At 43.6% G+C, this 21,617-nt stretch overlaps 1 protein-coding gene across 10 annotated transcripts in view; it reads right to left on the reverse strand.

The window, feature by feature from the left end:
- The window catches only part of Chd9 (chromodomain helicase DNA binding protein 9), a 218,723-nt gene that overhangs the window by 138,170 nt on the left and 58,936 nt on the right, over positions 1-21,617 (reverse strand). For 5 of the 10 annotated variants that reach the window (XM_052166952.1, XM_052166960.1, XM_052166950.1 and 2 more), the window contains one exon: positions 3,850-3,981. The exons of 1 other annotated variant lie outside the window; for it this stretch is intronic. The gene's annotated coding sequence lies outside the window, so the exon portion shown is untranslated. Of the gene's footprint in view, positions 1-3,849; positions 3,982-9,460; positions 9,623-9,674; positions 9,746-16,703; positions 17,050-21,617 lie in introns of those variants that run through there. 4 more of the 10 variants (XM_052166956.1, XM_052166951.1, XM_052166955.1 and 1 more) reach the window with 4 other exon arrangements.

The following is a 21,617-nucleotide window of genomic DNA, read 5'->3' on the forward strand; positions in this document are numbered from 1 at the left end:
AGTACATTATCATGAAAGTAGAAAGTCATACAATAATAAAAAAAATTGCTTTAATAAAGACTATAGCTAGGTCTGGGGTAACATGAAGTGGCATAAAAATCAACCAATCCAAGCATCTCATCCTTAAAAATGTTTATACCAAACAAAAAAAGAAAGGAAGGCAGACAGTTTGTCTGGTTTTAGGGTTGCTAAAGATGGCTCATCAGGTTAAGATATTCCCCGACCAAGCCTGACAACCTGGTTCTATCACCAGGACACAGATGGGGGAAGGCGTGTAGTCATCTGACCTCCATGCTTGTGCTGTGGTACTCTCACCACCCACAAGTAAGTGCAACAACAGAGGAAGACTGGCTAAGTAGCTCATCTCTGGTGTGGCTACCACAATGGTCCACCCACAGGGAAAACTGCTCAAATGTGTTCTAAGGCCAGCCCAACTGACCACTTCTCTTTGTAGAAAGGCCTTTGTTTCTTCTGACACTACACTGCAATGGATTTTCTTTTCTGGAGTTTTTCTTGAAGTAATTTAAGACGTTCAAGTTCTCTTCAGGACTTTTCAACTCTACCAAATTCACTTAGCATTTCAAAGCTTAGTCAGTTCTTCAAACAACCTCTAAAAGGCCATTTCACACTCAAATCATTGAGAAATTCCACTTTTCTTCTAATACTATGATTGTTCAGAGATGCATTTACTTCTTTAAGAAAGCCAGATAATGCTTCAGTGGCCTGCCTGCGGTGTCTGGCCTAGGCTAGGGGAGAGCAATGCCTTAGACGCCTGCTCACAGGATATATATGTTCCTTATGTTCCGTCAACAGCTCTGGAAATTCTGCCTGCTAAATTCCATTTTTAAAAGCTCTTTTTCTCTTTCTTTCTTTCTTTCTTTCTTTCTTTCTTTCTTTCTTTCTTTTTTTTTTTTAATGTTTTTGGTTTTTGGTTTATGGTTTATGGATTCAAGGTTTCTCTGTGTAGCTAGCTCTGATTATCTTGGAACTTATTTTGTAGACCAGACTGGCCTCAACTCACAGAGATCTACCTGTCTATGACTCCTTAGCTCTGGAACTAAAGGCATGCAACACCACACCTGACTTATTTAAAAAATAAAATAAAATAAAATAAACTTTTAAAGACAAGGTGTCAGGCTGCAGAGATGGCTCGGTAGTTAAAAGTCCTTACTACTCTATAAAAGACCCAGGTTTAGTTGTAGCTTACAACTACCTGTAGCTTACATATATGTAAAATAAACAAATCTATCATCAATATTAACTTCTGAAGATAATGAAAACTTACTAAATACATTAGCAGGTTAATAAAACCACATATCTGAATTGATAACTAGTACTTTTATACATTTTTATATGTATGAATTAGAACAGATTTTGAAACCAAGCAGGCATTCTTGCCAGTTGAACATGTACATATCTGTAAGCAAGTTTTTCACTCTTAGAAATACACACCCCTATGTGCACATTCACTACGACACATAATACACAGATGCTCATGTGTCTATATAATTATAATCCAAAACTAAAACTGTATCTATCAGAATAAACATAATGAAAATATATACAGTACTGTTCTACAAGGACATATTTAAATCACATAAATACTATGCAAAAAACATATATAGTATATCATTCTACTTAATAAAGTTCAAAACTGGGCAAAACTAATCTGTGATTACAGAAGTCAGGATAATGGCCCCCTCTGGAAAGACAGAAAGGGGTGGTAATTAGAAAGGCTATGTGGGGAGTTTCCGGACTGCTAATGATAACGTTCTATTTTTTTTTTAACATAGGTAGCAGTTGCAGAAATATGTTTACCTTGTAATAAATCACAGGCATGTATACATGTGATTTATATACTTTTCTGCACATCTGTCATAATTTAACAAAAATAGTTTTTACAAACCTAACTGAGCTAGCCTCGTGCTCATAATTGTAGGCATGGGTGGCTGACAAAGGAAGAATGTCAGGGTGTGAGCCAAGTTAGCTCGCACAGTGAGTCCCAGGTCCGAGCTCAAAACAGCAAAACAACAAAATAATATGGTGAAGTACGCGGGGACACTTATAAATAACAGAAATGGATGTCACTCTACAGAAAGGGCAAACAGCTTGGTCGACAAGAGGACTTCCTAATGTCTACATACACACTGCTGATTCTAAGATACTTTTGCCAATGTAAAACCAGTTATTTACTGTATACGTAGATAAATGGAGGAGTCATTAAATTACGGGATAGCTCAAGTTTCCCCTAATATCTAGACCTCAAGCAATTCAATTTTTTCTGTACCTCAGTTGGTTTAACTGGAAAGCTAAACAGGAATGGTAAGTCCAGTCTGAAATCCCTCTGGTGGGCTTACGCGTGTAAGGTGTAAGGAAAAAATTAACTCCACAAAAAGCTATACTCTGCTCTCCAAATGCACATCATAGCACACACATACAAATAACAAGTCCTTTTCAAAGGACTGCAATAACATTTAAACATTCCTATATTAATTACAATTGATTTTTGCGTGTATGGTCGTGTGTGTGTGTGTGTGTGTGTGTGTGTGTGTGTGTGTATGCACACATGTGTGTATGAGCATGGAAATAAAGTTATTCCTCTATTGTTGTCCACCTTATGTTTTAAGCATGTACAGGAAGCAAAGGTGACTTGCAGAGCTCGGCCCTTCTTCCTGAGGAGAATCCAGTCTCTCAGCTTTGGTGAGGAGTGCCTTTCCCCACTGAGCCCTCAAAACTTCATATCCGATATAATCTTATAATTTAAAATTTTTAAGAATTTTCAGCTGGACAGTTGTGGCACATGCCTTTTATCCCAGCACTAGGGAGGCAGAGGTAGGAAGATCCCTGAGTTCAAGGCAAGCCTGGTCTACACAGTGAGTTCCAGGATAGTTAGGGCTACACAGAGAAATCCTGTCTCAGGAAAAAAAGAAAAAAAAAAAGAATTTTTAAAAAATAAGGATTCAGCCGGGTGGTGGTGGCGCATGCCTGTAATCCCAGCACTCTGGGAGGCAGAGGCAGGCAGATTTCTGAGTCCGAGGCCAGCCTGGTCTACAGAGTGAGTTCCAAGGCAACCAGGGCTATACAGAGAAACCCTGTCTCAAAAAAAACCAAATCCAAAAAAAAAAAAAAAAAGGATTCAGGAACTACAGTATATTTGTTAGAGATCATCTTAACTATGATTTTTAAAAGGTTTTAAGATGTATTTAGCTAGCCAGGTGGTGGTGGTGCACTCCTTTAATCCCAGCACTTGGGAGGCAGAGGCAGGTGGTGGATTTCTGAGTTCAAGGCCAGCCTAGTCTACAGAGTGTGTTCCAGGACAGCCAGGGCTATACAGAGAAATCCTGTCTTGAAAAAACAAAACAAAAAAATGTATTTAGCTGTGTGTGTGTGTTGTATATGTATGCACATGTGTATATGTAGGTGCCCATGGAGACCAGAAGTGGGCTAGCATCCCTTGGTGCTGGTGTTGCAGGTATTTGTGAGCTGCCTGATGCAAGAGCTGGAATCCCAGCCACACTGGCGGAGTAGTAAGTGCTCTTAACTGCTAAGCCAAGTCCCCAGACCCTAGTTATCAAGTTTAATATAAGTATGAATGTTGTTCCTTCTTTCTACAAAACATACTCTCTGAAAAAGTCAGGCATGGTAGTGCAAACCTGTGGCTTCAGCATTCAAGAAGCTAAAACAGTAAGTTTGCACTAAGTTCAAGGTCAGTTTGGTCTACATAATGAGTTCTAGGCCAGTTAGATATACAAATCTAAAAAACAAGCAACAGGGGGAAAAAAAAAACCCTTTATGGATACTTCTTACTGCAGTCTCACATATATATTAAACCTGTCCCGACACACCTACCATTCACATAAAAGCAGACTCAACCTTCTGAAGCACTGGTCTGTGGATGATGTTCGGAACTCGATTTCTGGCCAAACCCTTTCTTCCACTCATCATCTTCATCTCAGCAAATCACACGCCATCATCTTGTTCCTTAAGCCAGAAATCGACAAAGAAATGATTGCCGAAGCCTTTCCTAACATCAAGAAGCTGTTACCTGCTTCCTACCCCACCCCAGCCCACAGTTCATGAACTGTTCAGGTTCTCTCAAATACACACATCAGTAAAGGGCATCTGTAACACATTTAGAAGGTGTATAACCTTTTACTTTACAGCATCTTTATGGTGGCTACCACAGTACCAGCCACCACGCTGCCTCACTTCAACAACTACAGCTCTACAATGTCACTGCTTTCACTATTGCCTTCCTCCAACACATTTTCATAGTGACTTTCTCTTATATGATCTCATGTGTGTAGCCTCGGCGGGTCTCAAGCTTCCCATGGAGTCTGGACTAGCCATGAATTCTTGATCGTCCTGTCCCCACATCCCAAATTCTGGGATTACAGGTATATGCTACCATACCTGGCTCCAAAACAGTATTTAAAGAAAGAAAAAAAAAATCAATGACGTTCTCTCCTCATAGTCTTCAAATATATTTTTCCTTCTCACAGAAAGTTTTTCTTTTTATCCTTCTGGCTCCTTATGTTTAATGTCTTAAATTAAATGCCAGTACCTGGGACACTCTGTAACCACAGACTCTAAGATCCCTTACACCTGTGTCTCATAACCATATTCTTTTTCTTCACTGGATTCACCAAAACAATTGTCATTTTATAATGATTTACTTGTTATATCTTCACTATTAGATTGTAGGTCTCCTGTAGGCAAGAGTCACTTTGTATATTATCGCTTAATGTGTTATATCTAATATGGTAAATTAAGGGAGAACAATAAGCCTGCTTCTTGAATGAATGGACACAAATCCTCTGGCATTGTAAGGACGAGCTACAGCAGTGGCTCCCCCTTCCCTTTCTCCCAGTGCCATTGGGTTCATTTGTTTCTAAAAAGGAGGAACATAAACGTTCCTGAAAACTTACAGCTAACACAAAATCAAGCGGTTATGCGTGGTGTGTTCAACAGGGGAGATGGGTATAATGCAAATGTGTAACAGGAAGGAGAAATCTCAAGAGTCACAATAACAAGAGATGATTCTATTTATAAGGTAGATTCAAACCTGAGTATTCAAGGCAGGTTGAGTACCAAGAGGTAGAAAGTTACAACATGAAGCCCCCCACCCTGCTCCCCAATAAGGAAGTAAACAGAGGGACCAAGGTTTCAAAAACAGTTATAAAGATGGTTAACCAGCAACTCTCATTGGTGAAGTGAGTGTAAAAGGGATAAATCTTGTATCATAGAAGTAATCTATCTCCCGTGTTGAGGCTACAATCAGAAAGCTTTAGAGGGTTCAAATCTTCATGAAATATTCTGGCCTTTAAACCTTTCAAACACTCATCAACATACTTCTACTCCAACCAACTGCCTCATTTTCTATATATTTATCTATATATTTTTACTTACTATACGTTACTTGATAAAAAATTCTCCACTAGATCAATTACTTCAGCCATTCTTTTCTTTTAAAAAATATCTTAGCACTAGAGAGATGGATGGCTTAGTAGTTAACAGCACTTGCTGCAATGCCAGAGGACCTGGATTCAGCTCCCAGCATCCTTAGGGTAGCTCACTGTTCCAGGGGATACAACTCCCTCTCTAGATACCTGTGGTACCATGTCACATATGGTACCCAACATACATACAGGCAAAATGCTCATACACATACTATAAAACCTTTTCTTTTTTTTTCCAAGACAGGGTTTCTTTGTATAGCCCTGGCTGTCCTGGAACTCACTCTGTAGACCAGGCTGGCCTTGAACTCAGAAATCTGCCTGACTCTGCCTCCCAGAGTGCTGGTATCACAGGCGTGCGCCACCACTGCCTGGCTCAATAAAATCTTTAAAAGGGGATAGAGAGATGGCTCTGGGGCACTTGCTGCCCTTGAGGATCCCCTGGATTCCCAGCAGCCACACTGTTATCTCACAATCATCCATAACCCCAGTTCTAAGAGATCCAATGCTTTCTGCCTTCCAGAGGTACCAGCGAGCCATATGGTGCACATATAAACATGTAGGCAAAACACTTGTACTCACAAAGTAAAACTTACAAACTAAATACACACAATGTGCATGATTTCACCTGCCTTTAATCCCAGCCCTTGGGAGGAAGAAGGAAGAGGAGCTCTTCGAATTCAAGACCAGTCTGGTCTACATAATGAGTTCCCGGATAGCCAAGGTTACATATTGAGACTCTGTCTCAAAAGAAATAATAAAAATGTATCTTTTTAAAATGTATCTCATTAGCTGGGCATGGTACCATAAACCTTTAATCCCAGCACATGAGAGACAAAGGTAGGTGGATCTTGCAAGTTCCACCACACAGGAAAACCCTGTCTCAAAACATGAAAAACATGAAAGGGAGACTGAGGTAGAAAATAACAGTTCAGTGGTAGAGCACATGCACTGTATGTAAAAAGGCTGGAGTTTGATCTCTAGCACTACATACACATACACAGAATCTATATGAAACCTGGCACATTGGCATGACAGTACTACCAGTTATTTCAAGAGAATCATGAATTTGAACTCAGTTTGGACAATATAGCAAAATCCAGCTTTATACATGCACTCACACACACAAGGAGGACATACAAATTACCAATTTATTGATTTTTGGTTTTTTGGGGGATTGTTTGTTTGTTTGTTTGTTTTTTGTTTTTGAGACAGGGTTTCTCTGTGTAACCCTGGCTGCCCTGGAACTTGTTTTGTTGACCAGGCTGGCCTCGGAAATATGCCTGTTTCTGTCTCCCCAACCCTGAGATTACATGTATGCACCACCACCATCCGGGACACAACTTCTATTAGAGTGGATTCAATTGCTTTAAATAAAGAGTTGAAGCTGGCTATAGTATCGAATGCCTTTAATTCCAGGATTTGGGAGGCAGAGGCAGGCAGATCTCTATGAATTTGAGGCAGCCTGGTCTACTTAGTGGGTTTTAGGATAGATAGATAGATAGATAGATAGATAGATAGATAGATAGATAGATGATAGGTAGGTAGGTAAGTAGGTAGGTAAAATAGAAGGAAAGAAGGAAGGACGGACGGACGAAAGGAAGGAAGGAAAGGATAGAAAGACCCTGTTTTGGTGGGCATGAAAATTGAGGTAAAAGTCACTCCAAGATACTTCAAAGGTGAAAATTCTGTTATTTCATTCATCTTAATGTTTTTCTATAGTTTTCATTAAGGGTAATACTTTCTTACTTTGATGCATACCTACTGTCTTGAGAGTTTTCTTTAAAAAAAAAATTTGTGTGAAAAAACCAACTATACTACTGTTTTTAAACCTTTGCCTTTTCTTAACATAAAATGCTCTCTCTCTCTCTCTCTCTCTCTCTCTCTCGCTCTCTCTCTCTCTCTCTCTCTCTCTCTCTCTCTGTGTGTGTGTGTGTGTGTGTGTTTCCAGATGACAGATGTCATGAGATACTCAGTATCCTAAAATTCTAAAACTAGGGGAAACTGTTTTTTCTTTGTTCTTGCTATAGGGTTTCCTCACATATCCCTTGCTGTGCTGACCTAGAACTCCTACATAGAACAAGCTGGCCTCAAACTCAGAGATCCACCTGCCTCTGCCTTCCAAGTGCTGGGATTACAGGCGTGCACCACCATGCCCGGCACTAGTGTGAATTCTTAAAGCCGCATTAGAAACAGAAGTCTTTTGGAACATACAACATAGGTTAACATGCTCAGAGGAATACATTAATTTCATGAACTTTTTATCCAGCATCCAGCCTAAGGCTCTACGCTGCCTGTTGTTAGCAAAAAGGGCCATCTAAATTCAAGTGTTGTAAATTCAAGAGAAACACTGTGATCAACCTTTAACTGAAAACATCGTTGTGATCCTCCAGATGGAAAATCCTCTAAAGTTTGTATTCTGTGTATGCACCTGTTTGCAGACCTCATGCTTCTTTCAAAATGATTGTACAGTAATGTTTAGATAGAGTAACATTAGATAAAGCAATCCCTATTTTCTGTTCAAATCATAAGTCAAAGAACTAGAGAACTGGAAGTCATAAAAAGTGGCATCAAAACTGGAAAAGTAACTCCTAATAATAATTCTAGTGGCTCAGCTGTTAGGAGCACCATTTATTCCTCAAGAGGAGCCAGGTTTCATTCCCAGCACCCACATGGCAGCTTACAACTATGTGTAACTCCAGCTCCAGGGGATCCTTGGCAGTGGTATGCACGTGGCACACACACACACGTGCGTGCGCGTGCACTGAGGGTATGCTGTGTTCCAGTGACCCCACTGTTCTCAGAGGACACCCTGTCACAAGTAACCAAAGCAAGACAGCAGGCAGGGGACAAGGCTAAGGGACTAGGGCAGCTTGTGCACATATACATTATACATTACACACACACACATATCTTGCGTGTGTGCAAGCGAAATACCCATATACATAAAATAAAACTTTAAAAGATTTAAATTTTTTATTTGTGTGTACATGCGTGTGCAGGTGTCCACAAAATCAGCATCGATCTGGAGTTACACGTCTGCAAATTGCCTGATCTGGGTGCTGAGATCTGATCTCTGGTACCAACACAGCAGTAAGTGCTCTTAACCTCGGGGCCATCTCTCCGACCCAGTGTGATGGTGGTTTTTATTAATAAACTTTATTGCATAGGGCAAGTTCAGGTAAACGGATAAAAGTCACATTAGGGTCAGGAGCAGGCTCCCCACAAGAGTAACAGTGCAGCACTGCTAATACCTCGACTGTGTCACAACTTTAATTCGCATCTACTTTGTCCTGAAAAGTTTTTGCTTTCCCTTTTTACCAGGCAAACCAAAACCAAAAAAGGAACAAGCAAATCACTCTCTGAGCTGGCAGCTGTGACAGGCCAGGAAGACACACAGGCTTTCCGGGTCCGTGCTTGGCTTCGGGATGGATGTCCGCAAGGAGAGCCTTGGAACCACCCAACACGTCCCACACCCTGACAGACTCCAAGAAAGCAGCAGCCCAGGCAGGCGGGGACCCGCTGCAGACGCGGAAAGGCCCTCAAGGTGGCCTCCGGGGCGTGGGGAAGGCAGTAAGTGGGGGAGACCCAGAGGTAAAGCTTGGGGGTAGTGCTGAGGACGTGCTGTGCCCCGGGGACCCCACTGTTCGCGCGGGACGCCCTGTCACGAGTAACCGAGGCGAGACACCGGGCGGAGGACAAGGCTGCCAGACGGGGGAAGCCCGCGCCCAGGCGGAGACCGATCCTGGGGGAGGCCACGAGCAGCGCCCGGCCCACCGGGGTTCACCTCCGGCCCACGCAACAGGCGCAGCGCCGGGTCCCGACCCCGGGTACCGGACTCAGGGCGAGGGCACCGCTGCAGCCATGACAGGCGGGCGGGCCCCGGTGTGCCCGGCTGCACGTGCGGGCAGCGCCCCCCTCCCCGGCCCCTAGCCCCAATCATCCGCCCCATAAGAGCGGGGAGCCCGGGCCCCGGGCTGCTAAGGGGAGGCGCATGTACTCACCGCCACGGCTAGGACTCCCCGCCGCCCCCCGCCTCGCCCTCTTAGACTGACACGCGCGGCCGGTCGGGCTGGGGCGGCCTCCAGCGACCACCGGGCTAGCAGACCCTCCCCCGCCAGTCTCCACCAGTTGAGCAATGTTTGCTGTCCCGCGGCGCCCCGGGTGTCCTCCCCACGCCGGAGGAGGCGGGCGGCAGCGGTGAGCGGCGACACTTACCGGCTGCTCGGCCAGGCCCCCCTGTCAGCGCCCGGCCGGGAGCGAAGGAGGGAGGCGAGCCGGGGCGCCGCCCCCGCCCCCCTCCTCCGCGAACCACGCACCCGCCTGATTGGCCCGGTTCACTCCCCCAGCGCGACCCCACCAGCCCCTGCGAGCGGCACTCCCGCAGCAACCGGAGCCTCATTTGCATATCTGTGACCGCGCCGCTGATTGGCCCGGGCGCGCAGGGGCGGCCGTGACCGGTGCCGCTCGGGTCGTCGCTCGGTCCGGCTAAGGCTACCCAAGAAAGGAGGATACCCACGCGGCTCCGCGCCCCTCCGCCCGGCCCGGCCTCGGACCGACCGAGGGCAGCGGGAGGCGGGGTCGCTACCCCTGCTCCAGGGCGGTCCGGGCGGCTCCACGCGCAGCCCCGGGCGGCCTCGGGGCGGGGAAGGGCTGTGGCCGGGCGCCCTCTGGCCGGAGCGTTGGGCAGTGCAGAGCCAGCTCCCCCGCCGCCACGTCAGGCCCCGCCACGTCAGGCCCCGCGGGCACGCCCCGGCTGCCCTAGGCCTGCGGGGTCGACGCCGAGGTCACTCCCGCGGGCTCTAGAAAGCCGTTCTGAGCGGCGTGCCTCTGACCCACCATGTCCTCGGTGCTCTCCACGTTCCCTGGGGACACCATGTGCTTTGAAAACCCGGAGCCCCGCGAAGGCCGCCGCCGATGATGCAGCGATTAAAGAAAGCTAGGTGCGGAGCACCTGCTGCGGAAAAGGCGCCGGGACCGAGTCCTAATCTACGTGACAGCATGCCTGGAGTGGGAAGGCTGCCCTAGGTTCAGGGCTCACGTTTCGGATCGCCATTAGAAAGGGGAAGGGAAACGAAAGAGGGACTGCATAAATAAATGATAGGTGTGCTGAGCTGGTTCAGGAATTGAGCGTGCACTTGAAAACCACCGTCTTCAGAAGGCGCTGGGACACAGGAGTTCCTTCTGTCACTAATTAACTGACTGACCTACATTGTCGCAAAGTGTCCCAGGGCCTTGGTCTTCTCTTCTGTAAAATGAAGTGGCTGGACACATCTTCTAAAAGCGTTCCAGCTCTAAAATTCCATCAGCCTCTACTTTCAGACCCAGAACTGACCTTATAACCTAATTAATTTTTTCAATCCCTATTCAGGTTTAAGATAGACAAAATACTGAAGGTTTGAACGTCGGTAAACCTACCAGTTTGTTCAAAACTGTTTACTGTTTTCAAATCCAGAGTGGGTGGGACTTACCACGCATCCTTTAGTGGTTCAAAATCTCCTGAATTTGAGGTTCCCATATAGGAACACTGTCAACCTGGTCTGTACCTGACCAGAATGGTTGCGGTATACATGGTGAGATGGTTAATTTTTTTAAATTAAAATGTTATATATCTATTTACGGGAGATAGGGTATATAATGATCAGAGAACAAGTTACAGGAGTCAGTTCTGTCTTTTCAACATGTGGATTCTGGTGGCCAGACTAGGGCCTCAAGTACTCTTGCCAACTGAGTCATCACAGAAGCCAATGTTTTAAAGGGCCTTCCCCATGCTAACCAGGCACTACCGGGAGCTACATCTTCTACCTAAGTAATGACCTCCAGAGGAGGTGGTTCTCCTAGCTGAGATACTGATGGAGCTGGGAGGAAAGGACGCCAGAAAGAAAGGTTACAATTACAGCTGTGCTTCCTCTGAAGAATACTTAGTAACAAGAACCACACTGAAGCAGAAGAAGATGCCCAGTCACACTCTGGGAACTCTTAACTCCCTACATTGCTTATTTGTACAGTGTTCTATTTTGCAAACTTAATTTGAGTCAAACTTATAGCCAGCACCATTTAGCTGGCATTGCAAAAGTTATTCCATATAGATGAAAATTTTCAGCTACTTGAAAAAAAATCTTTCTTCCCCCCATGATCTGATGGAAAACTCATGGTCTCTTGAACACAGCTTTCTGGTAATTATGTATAGTTTGTGATTAAAGAGCATCAATAATTATCAACATTACTGTGCTCACAATCTGTGAGTGCCCTCAAAAATGTGTAGCATTTATTCCTGTAATAAAAGCCTACAGGACAACATTTATTTTAAACCTATGGCTGTTTTTATGTCTCCATCACAGTAAGGCAATGCTTTTACCAAACAAGTTCCTTTTGCTTTTTGTTTTTTTGTTTTTTAAATTTAATTTTTGGCGTTTTTATGATGTGTGAATTTAAAGTTCAAATTTTTAAAAATCCACTACACATATTTGTGAGTATACATGTGTGCATGAGCTTACAAGTGTGTAGCAGTCACAGGACACAAGGTGTCACTTCTCTCTTGCCATATGTGTCCTGGGATCAACTTCATGTCAGAAATCATGTTTACCTAACTGAATTATTTTGCTGGCCCTAAACTATCAGTGTTTAAGGATTTTATCTATTTATTTTTGGTGGGGTTCATCTTCCCACAACTCTTCAACTGGTTCTACTGATACCTAGTTTGGCTGTTCAATGACTTTTTTGTTTGTTTGTTTTTGTTTTTCTTTCTTTTTTAAAGATTTATTTATTATATTTGAGTACGCTGTAGCTGTCTTCAGACACACCAGAAGAGGGCACCAGATCTTGTTACAGATGGTTGTGAGCTACCACGTGGTTGCTGGAATTTGAACTCAGGACCTTCAGAAGAGCAGTCAGTATTCTTAACTGCTGAGCCATCTCTCCAGCCTCAGTGGCTGCTTCTTTTTTGTTGTTGTTCTGGATTTTGTTTGTTTTGGTTTAGTTTTTTGAGACGGGTTTTTGCTATGCTATGTAGCCTAGGCTAGCCTGGAATTTGTAGTTTTTCTCACCTTTATCTCCCAAGTGCTGAGATCACAACTGGAGCCATCTACTTATTAAATCCTAGTGATACTGTCAGTGATGTTTCTGGAATGAACTCCCCCCCCCCAAAGAAAAATATAGCAGAGGATGATTGTGAAACAACGTGGTCCATTGAAGTTAGCAATGAGCCATCTCACGAACAATATCAAAGTCTAGTAAAAACCATTCTTATCAGGCTGTAGACGTCCAAAGCCAAGTGGTGGCCAAAATGGACCTGTACAGGAACCCTTTCCCAGTCCAAAGAAAGAACAGCTCCATTCCCAAGCAATGTCTCAAAGCAAAAAAGCCTCACACCCATGGACACAGTGACTCAGATGGCCAGGAAGCCTGTGTAACTAACTCCAAATCCTACAGCAGATGTCAGTCACTGACATGTAACCATTCCCGGGCACTGTGCTGATAGTTATTACATTTTACCTGTGTGTGTGTGTGTGTGTGTGTGTGTGTGTGTGTGTCTGGGTGCGTGTCTGGGTGTGTCTGGGTGTGTGTGTGTGTGTGTCTCTGTGTGTGTGTGTGTGTGTGTGTCTGGGTGTGTCTGGGTGTGTCTGTGTGTGTGACAGACTTAATAACTGCTCAATGAGGAAAGGATCCTTCTTTTCTCATTTTATACACAAAGAAGGTTTGGAATTTGTCCTAGTTACAAAGTCATTGACTGACAGAAATATTTAAACACAGAAGTATCTGGTCTCAGCACCTATGCTTCCCAACCATTATATGGCATGCAGCCTTCAGTCTGAGTTTCCTATTCTGTGATTATAAAACCTTTTATTTTGAAGGGGTGGGGAACTAGTTTGACACCTTAGAAGGTAGAATTCCTTGCAAAGTCATTTCAACGCCGGTCTCCAAAAGAATACCTCACCACGCAAATTCATAAAATTTTTCTGTAAGTATGACAAACGATTATTCTCCAGATGCACCTCTTCCAGATCTGACTTCTGGTTTCTCATACTTAACCCCCCCAAAATGTAAATGACATTGCAAACAAATAAAATACATGACTGATTTCATGAGCATCTCCTTCCGGTACCTGTTCACTCCGGGACTAAACTGATACATTCAAGCTTGAAACTAGAAAATGTAGGATTAGAACTTACTTTTAAACCTGGTAGTTCCAGACACCCCAGTGCCTGAGCTTGGGGTGGGCCCCATCCTGCCAGGGGGACAAAGAATGAGAGGCACATAGATTTAAAACACATCTAACATTGCTCAGAGAAATTTATTGGGATAGTTGTTTACAGAAGGATAGCTGGATCCCTGCCCCCACCCCCCCACCCCGAAAATTTCCCCATTTTTAGTTCCTTGAAACAGAGTCGTTATTGACCCAGGCTAGCCTCAAATTCACTCTATAACTAAAGACGACCGAATTCCTGATTCTTCTGCCTCTGTTTCCTAAGTACTGTCTGTTTCCTAAGTAAAGTACAGGTGTGAGCCACCATGCCCAACCCCCAACAATGTTCTATGGGTCAAGAGAAAAGTGACTTCATCTTGGCTAGAATATACCAGGCTTATCTTAAGATAATATCTCTGAAATTAAAGCTGCTAAAGTTCCATGCTGGACTGTCGAGGGATGTTTTGGAGCCCTATGTATTCAATTGTTGATGAGATCGAGTGGCAGTTGGGACTTGGGTATTGTCATGATTATGAAGCATTTCCTGACTCAGTATTTTGTAAAGCCTTGTTCTGATTGGTCAATAAGAGAAGATCATCTGATAGTAGGCAAGAGAGGAAAAGGCGGGACTTTCTAGGCACTGTGAAGGGGGGGTGTCTCAATTGGTACCCAAGGAGTCTCTGCACAGGAGAAGGAGGCCAGGGGGAGACAAAGATCGAAGATAATGGGCCATGTGGCTATTCCCTAGTATATGGATTCAGCTTAGCCAGGTCAGCATTGTCAGTTGAGAATGCCTCAGAATTTGCCCAGAAGCTTATTATAAACATAAAGGTCTCTGTGAAAGCCCCCCATTATCACACGAGTCTAATGTTTTGTTTTTTTTTTTACCTTTTACAGTTTGCCCAGAACCTGGCAGGGAAAACAGACGACAACCAAATATGACTGGAGACAGCTAAGTTGAATCCATATGCTATGGAATAGCCAGAACAGTGAAAGGAAAGAAAGTTGGAGAATCCAGACTCCTGATTTCAAAACTTTCTAAAACGCTATAGTGATTAAGAGTGTGATATCGAGGTAAGGACAAACATATGGATCAATAGGACGGAACAAGAAGTCCAGAAATAAACTCTACCACGGGTGGCTCACAGAAGAAAGCTGACCCTATCTCAAACAACCCAAGAACCCTAATGGAGCATTCATCATAGGAGATAAACCTGTAATTAGGAAGAAACAGATGGAAGTAAGGTCTTTGGGAGAGGCAGGAGGGTCTCTGAGTTTGAGGCCAACCTCATCTATATAGTAGTTCTGGAATAAACAGTGCTAAATAGAGATACCCTATCAAAGCCAAGGCCTTATACACTCCAGGCAGGTAGTATACCCCTGAGCAACACCCCCAGCCCAGGTATATTTTATTATTGGCAAATATGGGTGAGTTTTGGAGGTTTTTCCTTAAACCCAAGTGGCAGGATGATTAAATCTAACAAGTGATTCCATGAAAACAATTAGCAAGACCAAAAGAAGAAAAAGAAGGTGTGGAGAACCTCCAGGACTCTTTTCCATACATAGTGAGTTTGGGGACACCTGGGATACATGAGACTCATTCTGAATACAGGAACCCAATTTGAAAGTGGTCAGAATATCTGGATGCACACTTCTCCAAGAATATATACAAATAGCCAATATGCACATAGAAATATGCCTAATGGTGGAGAGATGCAAATAAAAACCACTTCCATCCATTGGGATGGCTATAATCAGAGAGAGAGCAAGGACCATTGGAGAAACCAGGATGGCTTTCGCTGCTGGTAGAAATGTAAACGATGCAGCCACTCTGCAAAACATATCTCTCCAAAGTCTACCACTCGGCCCAGAAATACAGAAGAAACTAAACCGGTTCACAAGTGTTCTCAGCAGGTTTATTCTCATAATCCCAAAATGGAAATAATCCAACCGCCCATGACCCGATGGAAAGACAAACAGAGGTATGTATATACAATCTACTACCCAGCTATAAAAAGAATGAAGTCTTGGCACATGGCCCAAGGATGAGCTCTGGAAATATCATGCTCACTGGTAAAAGCAGCCTGTAATCCCAGCCCTCAGGAGGCTGGGGCAGGAGGGCCAGTTAGTTTGAGGCCACACTGGATTACAGACAAATCCTGTCTCAAAAAAATTAACAAGAGGCCAGAGAGACAGCTCAGCCATTAAGAGTACTTGTAGTTCTTCCAACAAGGATCACGGTTTGATTCTCTGTATTCACAAAGTGGCTTACAACCACTCATAACTCTACTTCCAGGAGATCTGACTTCCTCTGCTGACCTCCACAGGAACCAAAACATTCATATACACAAAATAAATAAAATTTTAAAAACAACAAAAAGCCAAAAGTTCTCAAAAAAGACCAAAAAATTGCTCTTTTACTGATTAATAATAAGTACTAATGTTAAAAGTATGCTTCATAAATATCTTATACATTTTATGTAGGGTCCTAACTTGAATATATTATTACATTTTCTTGTAGGAGATAACATCATACCTGTTAAACTAAAGGTAGCTTGAACAACTCACATATGCCAGGGAAAAAAAACCGAAAGGGGGTCTGGTTGATTCATCAGTGACTAAACATTCATTTCCTAGTAGCTCCCTGGAGTTGTAAAATTGCCTAGACTCTGTGCGGAAGGCGGGGATTTTCTTAGATAGAAATGGAGGCTATCACTAGAAAGCTCTTTGGACTTTCTTTTCAAGCTCTTTTATAAACTAGCAGAGGGCAGACAAACTTTTAGCTGTAGATTAAGCACATTACCCAGCATGCTCAGTTACCGCTGCTGTTTTCCAGTCTAGAGTCAGAAGATAACAATACCCAAAGGCCATATCCAGCCAGAGTGATGCTTTTCTGGTTCTCGCTCACAGACCCATCTGACCAGGAACAGATCTTAGAATACTTAAGCTTTCTCCAGTTTTATCCCTTCCTCTATCCAGGAAGACACTGCAAAGCCTCATTCTGCTTGACAGTTCAAATTTCACACTATGAGTTCCCATAAACAGCTGCTTGTTTTACCTACCCTTAGAAGGTCTTCAGGAAAATGAAGTTTGGATGCTTTCATTGGTAAAATGTCCCAGGATATCCAGCTCCCTGTGTATGCATTTTGCTTCTACTAGGACCACATACATACTTCTGGGGTCATATATTTCCTGTCGCATCTGGAGAGGAATTCTGATGCATAAAATAAGGCTGAAATTTGAGAAATGAATGCATTCAACATACCTGTTAGTAATTCAGATGCAGTATTAGATGCCAGGGATATAACCATGGGCATGACAGATGCTATCCTCTGACCTCATGGCAAATAATCTTATAAAGCAAGCAAACACCAACTCATTCATTCTTGAAATTAATTTTGGTAATAGTCACCACTAACAATATAAGCAATCTAACCCACTTGGCCCAGAGCTAATGGAGCTGGTCCTGGTGGTACACACCTTTAATCCCAACACTTGGGAGGAAGAGCTAGCAGGGTCTCTATGAGTTCAAGGTTAGCCTGGGCTACATGATAAGTTCTAGGCAGGCCATCTAGAGCTACCTCATAGTGATACCTCATCTTAAATAGACAAGCACACAAAGCAAAACTCTAAAGGAAACGGAATATATTTTTCCAATCAGCTGCTTGGAATTATAGTCATCTTACTTTTAGGGGAAAAAAATCCTAAATTTGTTTGTTTATTATTGAAGCAGGGTCTCAGGTAACCCACGCTGTCTTCTAAGTCACCAAGTAGCCAGGGATAACTTCCCACCTTCTGTCCTCCTGGCTGCATCTCAAGGGTGCTGCTATGGCAAGCACGTGCCGCAATGCCTGGTTTTATTGGGCGCTAGGGTTCTGGTCTAGGGCCCTGTGCAAGCTAGGCAAGCATTCTGCCAGCTGCCGCATCTTACCCATCTCGTCTTTTCTAACACTCAGAAGAAATAGAACCCAGAGTCCCTCCCCCTCTCTTTTTCTCTCTCACTTTTTTGGGTCGGTATTGGTAGTTATGCACACCTTTAATGCCAACACTAGGGAGGCATAGGCAGGCAGATCTCTTGAGTTCGAAGCCAGCCTGGTCTACAGAGTGAGTTCCAGGACGTCCAGGGCTACACAGAGAAACCCTCTCTTAGAGAAAGAGAGAGAGAGAGAGAGAGAGAGAGAGAGAGAGAGAGAGAGAGAGAGAGAGAGAGAGAGCACTGGTTGCTCTTCCCAAGGACTTAGGTTCAGTTCCTGGCACCCACATGGTACTTCACAGGTTCTTGTTACTCCAGTCCCAGAGGATCTGATGCTCTTCTGTCTTTGCAGGCACCAGGCACACACAAGTGGTACACAGACATACATGCAGGCAAGACACACATTAAAAAACAAAACAATGCAAGCTTTTAAAGAAAACAGCAAAAGGTTCCATTGGCGTCCCTTCAGGACTTTTTTCTAGAGCGGAGGGGATTAAGAAGGGCTATCTTAGCTAACATGTGGCAGGATATGAGGGGCACGCCTGCGACCTCAGCACTGGGAGGTAGAGATGAGAAGAGCAGAAGGTCAAAGTGAGCCTCAGTTACACAGCAAGTTAAGGGCCAGCCTGAGCTAAATCTACAGGAAGCCCGACCACCACAACTACTTCCATCACAGAGAGACTGAGAAAGACATAGAGAGACACAGAGACAGAAATACAGAAAAAAAAAAGAAAAAGACAGAGATGGAGGAATACCTGAGGGGCTGGTGACATCGCTCAGGTGGTAGAGCATTTGCCTAGCTTTCATGAAGCCCTAGGTTAGATTCCCCAGCACGGCATAAACTAGGTACAGTGGCATGTGCCTGCTGTAATCCTAACACTTGGAAATTTGGGACAGGTAATAAACCCAAAGTAAACCTTGTCTACATTTGTGGTTTAGATCAGCCTAGGATGTAGGAAAACTTGGTGAGTGGGTGGGAGTGAGATATATATATATATATATACATATGTATATATATATGGGATATGTGTGTATATATACATATACACAGAGAGAATATATACACATATATGCATATATATAATATCTATATCTATATCATCTGTATCTATATCTGTATATCTATATCAGAGAACCAAATGTCTAGGGCCAGTTTGCCTCACTGACAATCTGGATTCTACTTTTTTTGTTTTTCAGTGCTGACAATTGAACCCTGGGTCTCATATCTGCTAGGCAGGTGTTGTACCGTTGAGCTATACTCCCAACGCTTGGTAGCATGGACTTCATCGTCCTGTACGCTAACAGCTTATTCTCAAGTGATGGTTGGCAAGAGCATAAAGACTAAGGGATTAGACAAAATCCTCCGAGTATCAAGTTTGCGATGCATTTTTCCCCTTCAGCCTGATGTCAAACCTTCTGTCATCAGCAGCAGTTTTAGGTTAGTAAAGTGACACTGCCCTGGTCTGCCACACCTTACCCTGGTCCCTGAAGGCTGTGTCTCCCTGTGGTTTCTTTGCAGAGTGTGTATTATTTGGCAAGGACACACTGAGTCATTTGTGTAAATGATAAGAAAGGTCGGGCTGCCACTTCTCACAATCTGCTAATCCCTTTCTAGATAACTGTGAGTAGCCTGGGTCTTTTCTGTTCCTTAAGTACACAGCCTGTCTTGTCTGGGCCTCTTCACCTATTTCCTCTGCTCGCCTGTGTTTACAGACCCGTTAGACACCCCCTCCTCCACCTCCCAGTCTTAGGAGGAACTTGGTACCTCCAGCTAGCCTTCCTTTGCCCTAGTCCCTGCTTACCTTTTATCACATCCTGATTACCTGTTTATTATTTGTCTCTATCTAGTAGAAAGAAAATAGCTTGAGGCATGAACAGGTCTGGTGTGGTTTCTCACAGTATTCCCAGGACTGCTTCATAAATGTGAATTTTACACAGAATGAGTTGCTCCTTAAGACTCCAGTGGTGTTCTAGCAGACACAGCTGTCGCTGCCACTGGGCCGGAGAGATACCTGGGTGGTACAACCCATGCTAATGTGCTTGATGTTTTGGGCTCAGAATCAGGGAAAACAAAAAACCTGCCATTTAGGAAGCTCTAGACACTGAACATTTCTGTTGAAAGTTCTTGAAGGGTGATAGTGGTAATCTCTTTGAGTTTGAGGCTAACCTAGTCTACAGAGCAAGTTCCACAACAGCCATGACTACTCAGAGAAGCCCTGTCTTGAAAAACCAAAAATCAAAAAAACAAAAACAAAAACAAAAACAAAAACAAAAAACAAAACCCAAAACAACAAAGGCTGGAGAGATGGCTCAGTGGTTAAGAACACTTGGTTGTTCTTGCAGAGGACTCGGGGTTGGTTGCCAGCACCCACATGGTATCTCACAACCATTTGTAACAAGAGTTCCACAGGATCTAATGTTGTCTTTTGACCTCTGCAGATCACAGGCACAAATGTCGTGCACAGATATGAATGCAGGCAAAACACTAATACACGAAAAAATAAAATAACTTTTTTTTTAATGAGATGGGGTTTCTCTGTGTAGTCCTGGCTATCCTTGTATTCTCAGAGACCCACCTCCCTCTGCCTCCTAAGTGCTGGGATAAAGGAGTATGTCACAAAATCTCGCAAAATAAGATTTATTAGAAAGTTCTCAAGCCTTATTTTATGAGTCAAACATGCTGTCTCCAACCTACAATCTTAGCATGTATGAACCAGGAAGATCAAAAGTTTAAGATTAGACTCAGTTACATACTAAGTTTAAAATCAATCTAGGCTATATAGTAAAATGCTCTCTCAGAAACAATAAAATGTAAAAAAGCCTTGTTGTGTACTATGTAGTTTGAATATATCTCTCAAAAGTTCTAATGATAGAAACTTTTTTGTTTTTTTTTTTTTGTGCACAGATATGAATGCAGGCAAAATACTAATACACGAAGAAATAAAATAACTTTTTTTTAGAGATGGGGTTTCTCTATGTAGCCCTGGCTGTCCTGGAACTCACTCTGTAGAACAGGCTGGCCTTGAACTTAAAAATCCACCTGCCTCTGCCTCCCTAGTGCTGGGATCAAAAGTGTGTGCCACAGAAACTTAACCCCCAATTCCATATATGCTGATAGCATTTGGAGTTGGGGCCTTTAAAGTAGGATTAAATGAGGTTTTGGGGGTGAGCCCCTCCAAATGACAGTGTTGATGGCCTTACAAGACAGACGTAGACGTGGACAAATTTATTTCTTCTATGCGATGTCCACCACCACATTATTATGCAAGTGGACCTTTGCTAGTCAACAAAGTAAATACAAGTGCTATACTTTTGGCCTCCAGAACCCTGAGCTACATAGATCTCTACATAAATCAAATTACGTGGTGTCAAATGTTTTGTCATGGCAACAGAAGACAGAAGAAGACACAGTATAATAACATCTCCAGAGAAACTTGAAAATTGTCTTTACTCATGCCCTGCCCACACCTAGGGGTGATGGGGCCTTGTCATAAGGATATTAAAACTCTGCACGTAGTGACTTGTGCAGACAAGAGAGAGAAATACTACTCTAGGCTGCTTTAGGGGTGTCACTGAGTGGCAGAACCCTTGTCCCGCGTGTTGGACAAGACGAGGCATGTCTGTCGTCCCGGTATTCAAACAGGAGGATTGTGATCTCCAGGCCAGCCTGAGCTACATGAGATCCCATTTCTAAAGGACAAAAAGGGGGTTGGGGGATGATTTTCAATGGAAAGAAAGAAACTGGAAGCCATTCTCCTGTTCTGAGAAGCAAAGTCAAATGACAGACATGCTGTGAACTTGGACAGCAGAGCAGGAAGATCATGGGTCTCAGGCTATCCTTAGCCAAAGAGTGAGTTCAGAGGCCAGCCAGGCCTATGTGCATCTACAGTGGGACTCTGTCTCAAAACAACAATAAACAAACTAACAAATCCCAAAAGGCCAGAGGACGGTAATACAACACAAAGGCTATAGGATGAAAAGACCACTATCTGAACCACAGCAC

This window comes from Apodemus sylvaticus, chromosome 21 (genome assembly GCF_947179515.1).
Source record: "Apodemus sylvaticus chromosome 21, mApoSyl1.1, whole genome shotgun sequence".
NCBI lineage: Eukaryota > Metazoa > Chordata > Mammalia > Rodentia > Muridae > Apodemus > Apodemus sylvaticus.